This window comes from Delphinapterus leucas, chromosome X (assembly GCF_059928025.1).
Source record: "Delphinapterus leucas isolate spDelLeu-1000000601 "Yukka" chromosome X, BTC_Dleu_Yukka2, whole genome shotgun sequence".
Taxonomy (NCBI): domain Eukaryota; kingdom Metazoa; phylum Chordata; class Mammalia; order Artiodactyla; family Monodontidae; genus Delphinapterus; species Delphinapterus leucas.
In genome coordinates, this window is record NC_143150.1 from 96249692 (window position 1) to 96257644 (window position 7953).

At 45.8% G+C, this 7953-nt stretch overlaps 1 pseudogene; it reads right to left on the reverse strand.

The window, feature by feature from the left end:
• Positions 1 to 848: 848 nt before the first annotated feature.
• On the reverse strand, positions 849 to 1856 carry LOC111165579 (GTP-binding nuclear protein Ran-like; annotated as a pseudogene).
• Between the last annotated feature and the right edge of the window lie 6097 nt (positions 1857 to 7953).

Here is a 7953-nt window from a genome sequence, read left to right on the forward strand (position 1 = left end):
GCCAGTTTTGACTGGACTCACTCAAGAGGGAGGATCAGCTGGGCTGGAAGGTTCCAGATGGCCTGACTCACATGTCTAGCTGTGGACTAGGACTCCTCAGGTCTCCTCTCCTCCATGGCTTCTCGTGTTCTAGTAGGCTAAGTGGGCTTCTTTATATGGCAACCAGAACCTTCTGGGAGAATCAAGGCAGAAGCCTCAAGCTTCCTGAGCTAACTGTGGCAGTCTCAAGTCACTTCCACCCACTTCTATTGGCCAAAGCAGGTCACAAGGCCAGTCCAGACTCTGGGATAGGAGGGTAGAGAAATAGACCCACCCTCGGATGGGAGGAACAAAGTGCAGTGACACATTGCAAAGTGAATGCTAGCATGTGAGGGATTGGTGCTCTTTAACCAATCTAGTACACAGCTTTTATCAACATATCTTTTTACATGAGATTTTATGCTTGCAATGGCCACATACAATTCCTGATCTAGACTTTTTAATGATAAACAAAATGCTTGATAGTCACCATCAAGGAGAAACTTTGTTAGTACAGGTAAGCAATTGACATTTTTTATCATCCATTTAAAGTTGTACAACAATTGAAATTATATTTAAAGAATCTGGCAGCTCTTCCTTTAGTGGGCAGATGAAAAGTTGATATTTCTCATGGTAATGCAAATGAATGTTTGACTCCAGACATCTCTCCCTATAGACACTTGAAAATGAAGATGAAGGTCTTATTTGAAGGAGGCATGTGCATTATGAGAGCAGTAGACCTGCAGTTGGCATGGACACCATAAAATCACACATCAGCCACAAAAGGATAAAGGTGTCTGATACATGTGGAGATGGGGTTTCAGGGCACGCTGCGGGGACCCTGCTCTGCCAGCCTCATATTACACTGCCAAGGCTCGGTCCATGACAACCTCTGGTGGGGCAAGAACAGGCATGGCAATGAGCTCCAAGTTAGGGGCTCCAATTAGTTGTTGTTGGTTTTTTTTTAATGGAGGCATGGTTGATTTACAGTGTTGTGGTAGTTTCTGCTGTACAGTAAAGTAATTCAGTTCTTTTCCATTATGGTTTATTACAGGATATTGAATATAGTTCCCTGTGATCCAATTAGTTTTTGAACAAGCCAAAGGAAAGGCTCTTCAGAGTTGTAGTTACTCTTAGCAGAACTGTCATAGTACTGAAGAGTCTTCTTTTATGGAAGATGATGGATTTTGCCTTAACTTTCTTGTCCTTAATATCCACCTTGTTGCCACACAACATAATGAGGTTGTTTTCACATACTTGTACCAGATCTCTGTGCCAGTTAGGCACATTCCTGTAAGCTCTCGATGTTACGTCAAACGTTAAAATTCTACGTTGGGTTTGGATATAATAGCCATCTCTCCATCCACCAAATTTCTCCCGACCAGCTCAATATATCCCATACATTGACCTTAATAGGTCCTCTGCTGGTGTGGAACACAAAGGAATGGACCTCAACCTCAAACATGGCAACGTTCTTCTCCAGTCACCAGTCAGTGACGTTTCATGAATGTAGTTTTTCCATCACCAACCAATACAAGTTTGAACGGAGCTTGTGATTCTCCTTGGGCAGCCATCATGATGTTTCTTCCAGAAGCATCTCCATGCTGAGGGTGCTATGACCATTATTCTTGCATTTACTATTAACATGTTAGCGTGCCCCATCTGTGTACCGCCTTTGTAAAATTAGGCAACAGTCTTCAAGACTACTCTCACTTCTGACACCAACTGCAGAGTTCAGGGGTCCCCAAGATCACCCTCAGGTCTGATTATTTGCTAGAAAGACTCACAGAACTCACTGAATGCTTTTATACTCGTGGTTACAGTTTATCACTGTGAAAGGATACGGATTGAAATCAGTCAAGGGGAGAGACGCAGGGGGGCAGGGTCCGGAGAGGTCCAAACCCGGAGCTTCCATTTGTCCTCTCCCAGTGGCGTCATGGATAGTGCTAACTCGTCCCAGCAACTATGCTGTGACAATATGCGTGGAGTATTGCCAACCAAGGAAACTCACTTGAGCCTTGGTGTACAGAGTTTTTACTGGAGCTCAGTCGTGTAGACATGGTTGGTTGTCCACCCTCTGAAGGCTGAGCTGATACCATGTGACCCAAAGCCCCTACTGTAAATCAAGTTGTTCTCCTATCTGGCGTGGCCTAAGGCCCCCAGGTAAACAAAGATACTCTTATCAGGCAAGACATTCTAAGGGTTTAGAGATCACCTTCCAGGAACCAAGGCAAAGGCCAGGCCTTTCTTTGGGCAAGGTTCATTCTTCACTGCACACCCTCATTCTGCTTTTTCTCTCTCTTCCTTTCTCCACATCTTTTCCCTTCCACCTCTCCTCTGTCCTAGGCTGGGAGGTCACGCTGTTATCATAGGGAGTTTGAAGGTCAATGAAAGGGATGTGACACCTCAGTAGTTCCCTCCCCAGTTCTCCACAGCTTTGTGTCCAGGGTGCTGTGTGGCAGAGGCCAGCCATGTTGCTGTCTGCCAGGAGAGCCCTGGGAGATGGCAGGTGAGTGTGGAGAGGGCAGTGGGTCTGGGCAGCTAGTTGAGCTCCTGATCCCCCACGACCTGGTCATCTGGGGCATGTTCAAGGTGTCACGTCTGCTCCCTGGAGTGTGAGGGAACTGACACCAAAGGGACAGAGAGAGGTGCCTGGGCAGGTCTGTGCTAAGTTGCCTGTGGCACTGATCACCACTCCCAAGTTCAAGCTGAACCCTGAACTTTAGGCAGAGGAAGATCTTCCACCACCACACCCTAGGAGACCAGGCGTCTTGGAGATTACATGTGATTCTGGGAAGGATGGCTATGCCCAGAACGTGGGACACAAGTGGATGATGAAGACTTTGGAGTCCCAGAAACCTACCTGTTCCTAAGAGTAGGCGGTGACAGATTGTTTGCAAAAATGGCCACGATTCCACTTATGTGAGATATCGAGAATAGTCAGATTCATAGAGACAGAAAGGAGAATAGAGGCTACCAGGGGCTGGGGAAGTGGGAAAAGGGCAGTTATTGTTCAGTGGGTCCAGAGTTTCAGTTTGGGATGATGAAAAAGTTCTGGGGTTGACAACACCTCATGCTGGCAAGGATGCGGCACAACAGGAACGCTCATTCATCGCCTGTGGGAATGCAGAATGGTTCAGCCACTTTGGAAAATCATTTGGTGTTTTCTTAGAAAACTAAACATACACTTACCATACGATCCACTACTTGTGCTTCTTGGTATTCACCCAAAGGAGTTGAAAACTTACTTCCACACAAAAACATGCATATAGATGTTTATAGCCACTTTATTCATAACTGCCAAAGCTTGGAAGCAATGAAGATGTCCTTCAGCGGGTGAGTGGATAAACTGTGGTCCATCCAGACAATGGAATATGATTCAATGCTAAAAAGAAGTGAGCTATCCAGCCATGAAAAGACATGGCGGAACCTTAAGTGCATATTACTAAGTGACAGAAGCCCATCAGGAAAGGCTGCAAACTGTATGATTCCAACTATATGACATCTGGAAAAGGCAAAACTACAGAGACACTAAAAAGATCAGGGGTTGCCAGGGGCTGGGGAGAGGGAGGCAGGAAAAGGAGGAGCACAGAGGATTTTTGAGTCACTGAAAAGAAATGGTCTTGTACTAACTGTAGAAATACTAAATGAGGGCTTCCCTGGTGGCGCAGTGGTTGAGAGTCCGCCTCCCAATGCAGGGGACGTGGGTTCGTGCCCCGGTCCGGGAAGATCCCACATGCCGCGGAGCTGCTGGGCCCGTGAGCCACGGTCACTGATCCTGCACGTCCGGAGCCTGTGCTCCGCAATGGGAGAGGCCACAACAGTGAGAGGCCCGCGTACTGCAAAAAAAAAAAAAAAGAAATACTAACTGAATGAAAGGTAGGATTTTTGAAAAAGTCTATTAAGAAACAGTGCCAGAAATGGATGGTGGTGATGGTTGTACGACAATGTGAATGTATTGTTTTTTTCTTGGCTGCGCCGAGCGGCACGTGAGGTCTTAGTTCCCTGACCAGGGATCAAACCCATGCCCCCTGCAGTGGAAGCGCCGAGTCTTAACCACTAGACCCCCGGGGAAATCCCACAGTGTGAATGTATTTAATGGCACTGAACTGTACACCTGGTTAAAATGGTCAATTTTATGCGTGGATAAAGTCTCTTTCTAGACTTTCTCTGATCTATTCCACTGGTTTCTCTTCTATTCACGTACGAGTACTACACTGTTTTCATTCTAGAGGCTTTATAGTATTTTTAATATCTGTTGGAAAAAATTATGAAATTTATGCCAACAAATTTGACAACTTAGGTGAAATGGAAAAAGTCCTTGAAAGACATAAACTATCAAAGCTCAATTAAGAAGAAAGAGATAACCTATTTAGCCTTATATCTATTAAAGAAATTGAATTTGTTGAAAACATTTCTACACAGAAAACTCCAGGCCCAGCTGGCTTCATGGGAGTATTCCAATAAATGTTTAAGGACAAAATGAGTCAATTCTCCACAAACTCTTCCAGGAAATTCAAGAGGAGAGACTATTTCCCAAATCATTCATGAGGTGGTCGGCATTACCCTATACCAAAAACAAACAAAAATATTATAAGAAAAGAAAACTATATACCAATGTATTTCGGGAACATTAATGCAAAAGTTCTTAACAAAATTTGCGCAAATCAAATCCAATAATACATAATAAGAAAAATACATCATATCTGAATGAGTTTTATCCTAAGAATGTCAGGCTGGTTCAATATTCAAAAATTGATCAGTGCAATTCACTATATCAATGACAAGATAAGGCATATGATCATAAATGGATAAAGAAGATGTGATATATATATATCACATCCATGTGACAACATGGATGGACCTTGAGGGTATTATGCTAAATGAAATAAGTCATACGAAGAAAGACAGATACTGTATGATTTCACTCATATGTGGAATATAAAAAACAAAACAAAAACAAATGAACAAACCAAAGGAAACAAAAACAAACATGTAGATACAGAGGACAGAGTAGTGGCTACCTGTATGGCTGGTAGCATAACTGATGCCATCTTGGGCCCTTACAGTTCTCCCATCCTTTCACTGACCCCACCCAGGACTGTACTATGTAGTGAAGCACTTCTCTGTCATCAAGGGTTTTTGTAGTTAATAGATGTTGTTTAATAATCATTAGGACCTGTTAGGCTCTATGCTCCGTTAGGCCCCAAACAATGATGAAAACCTTCTGTGATGTATTCCCAGCACCCATGTGACTAGTTACCCATTCATAAGTCTTAATTTAGGAATGCATGGCCCATTTCCAAGCAACTACACCCATACCCTAGATTAACTATAAAATTGTCCCAGTGGTCCCTCAGTGGTACGGAGTGCAGCTACCAATGCTGCTGAAAGTCTGGTGGACTTGCTGTCCACCAGATCCAGATCCCATCCTGTGAGTAAGTTACCCTATAATAAACTGATCCATTGATTACATGGAGCTGCTTGCCTCGATTTTTGGTCTCAAGATGCCTTCTCAGTTTCGTGGGCACTTTTCGTTCCCTCAGTCCCGCAATATTACCAGAGGGGAAGGAAGGAAGGGGAGGGCAAAATGGGTAAAGGGGATCAACTGTATGTTGATGGATGAAAACTAAATTTTTGGTGGTGAGCATGTTGTAGTGTATAAAGAAGTAGAAATATGGGAACTCCCTGGCAGTCCAGTGGTTAGGACTCCACGCTTTCACTGCCGAGGGCCCAGGTTCAATCCCTGGTCGGGGAACTAAGATCCCGCAAGCCGAAATAGAAATACAATGTTGTACACATGAAACTTACATAAACGAATGTTACCTTAATAAAAAAAATTTAAAGAAAAAGTGGCCACAGTTATTATCCTCTCTGTACCTGCATCCATTTTCAACGCAGAGTAGCTGCTCCCATCAAGAGCTGCAGCCCTTGAACCCGGGCTGGTCTTGGGACTTGCTCTGACCAATTGAATACAAAACGTTATTCCTGGTCCAGGCCTATCTCAAGAGGCCGTGAGCATTTTTGCTGTTTCAGCATGCTCTCCTGCAACTCAGGCACCTCCCTGTGAACAAACCCAGGCTAGCCTGCTGGGGTATGCAAGACCACACAGAAGAAAGACAAGCTGACCAGCAGAGGCCATCTCAGACCAGCCTATCCCCAGCCAACCTGGCAGCAGATATCACAGACGCGTGTGTGAGCCAAGTGCATCAGTGGGGCTCAGCCCAGATCACCAGTCCGCAGGATCCAGAGCTAACTCAAGAGTTGGTGCCTTAAGGCACTAAGCTTTGTGGTTGGTTGTTTTGTAGCAACAGCTAACTGACTCAGAGTATGGCAATGGAGATAAATAAGGATTTTTTCTTGATGAGGAGCCTAACCGTCTCAGATGCTGGTTTCCCTTAAGTTGGAGAGTTTGAGGGACACCGTTTGGTAACGTAACCAAGCAGGACCCTATCGGGCCTTCCCAGGACAGACCACCCCCCAAGTCCTCCACCTGCCTCTTGTCTATAGGAAAACTTTAGCCTCCTAGGCCTTCCCTGAGTTTCAAAGAATATATTTAATCAGGGAAGTGAGAAAATGCAGAAACAAAGGAAAACAGTCAAACAAGACAAAATAATAGTTTGGCCATTAAACAAAGTCAGGACCTTTAGTTCCTCCTCAAGGGCTATAGATAATCTTCGGAGCCAAATCCTTTGAGCTGTTTTGCAGACACTGAAGCCCCCACCAGGTGGGAGAAGTTAACTGCCTGCTGCCCACAGGCACGCAGACCCCAGACCAGCTGGAACCAGAAGGTTGATGTTGACTCCTGATTACCTCACCCCCAACCAATCAGAAGAATGTCCACCAGCTGATCACATACCACACAACCCCCCCCACCCCTCCCTCACCCTGTCTTTAAAAACCTTCCCCTGAAAGCCATCAGGAGTTCGGGCCTTTTGAGCATTAGGTGCCTGGACTCCTTGCTTGGGGCCCTGCAATACACACTGCACTTCCCTTCACCACGACCCAGTGTCAGTAGATTGGCTTTACTGCGCCGGTGAGGCGAGCCGGACCCAAGTTTGGTTCAGTAATACTAATGGTTTAGGGAAAACTTGGACGTGGCCGTTACCTTCAATAACGCTGAAGGAGACTAGGACTGCTTGGAGGTCACGTTTCCAGCCTTACCAGGTTCAAGTTTCCAGCCTTACCCGTTCTTGGACATCAGAATCCAATATGAAGGAGATGTGGGTGAGTCAGCACCTGGCTGAGGACTTTCAGTGCGGTGATGGTGGGGCATGGGAATAGGAAGGGATGGGGAGCCAGGCTGGCCCTCCAAGAAGCAGGCCCACCGGCTCCCCCATGTGCCTCCAGCATCCTTTGCAGGCAGCCCTGCAACACTCCCCCTGGCCCTCTCGCTCCCCCACCCCACCCCACCCCACCCCTGCCCTCCTCCGCCCCTCCCCCGTCACCCCCCCCCCGTCCCCCCTCCCTCCCCAAGGCTTGCGGGCCCACCCTGCTTCACCTGGTGGGAGGTTCATACAGGCTAAGATTAACCGTAAATGTGGAGGTTGTTACTCAGAGCTGGGTTTCACACCTTCTGGCATTCAGTGCTAGCCTAGTTTTTAATAAAAACAACACTATTTTGGTGCCGTAAACCTATTTTTCACCATCTGGCGTACCCTTATGCCTCTATGTTTCTTCTAGTACAGCCTGACAGGAAAAAACCATCGTGGGACTAGAAGCTCTCGACCAAAGAGGATATTATTGTGCATTCAAATGGATAAGGCACCTCTCTGCAGGTTGTAGCTGCTTAACTCTGAGCAACAGACTTTCAAAAAATCCTCTTTCTACAAGTGTCAGTAGAACAAGATGAAAGAAGTTTACCTCATGAAACATTAAGGTAAAAAATGACAATCTTAAAATACCCAAGAGACTAACGAGGAAGAAAACCCATCC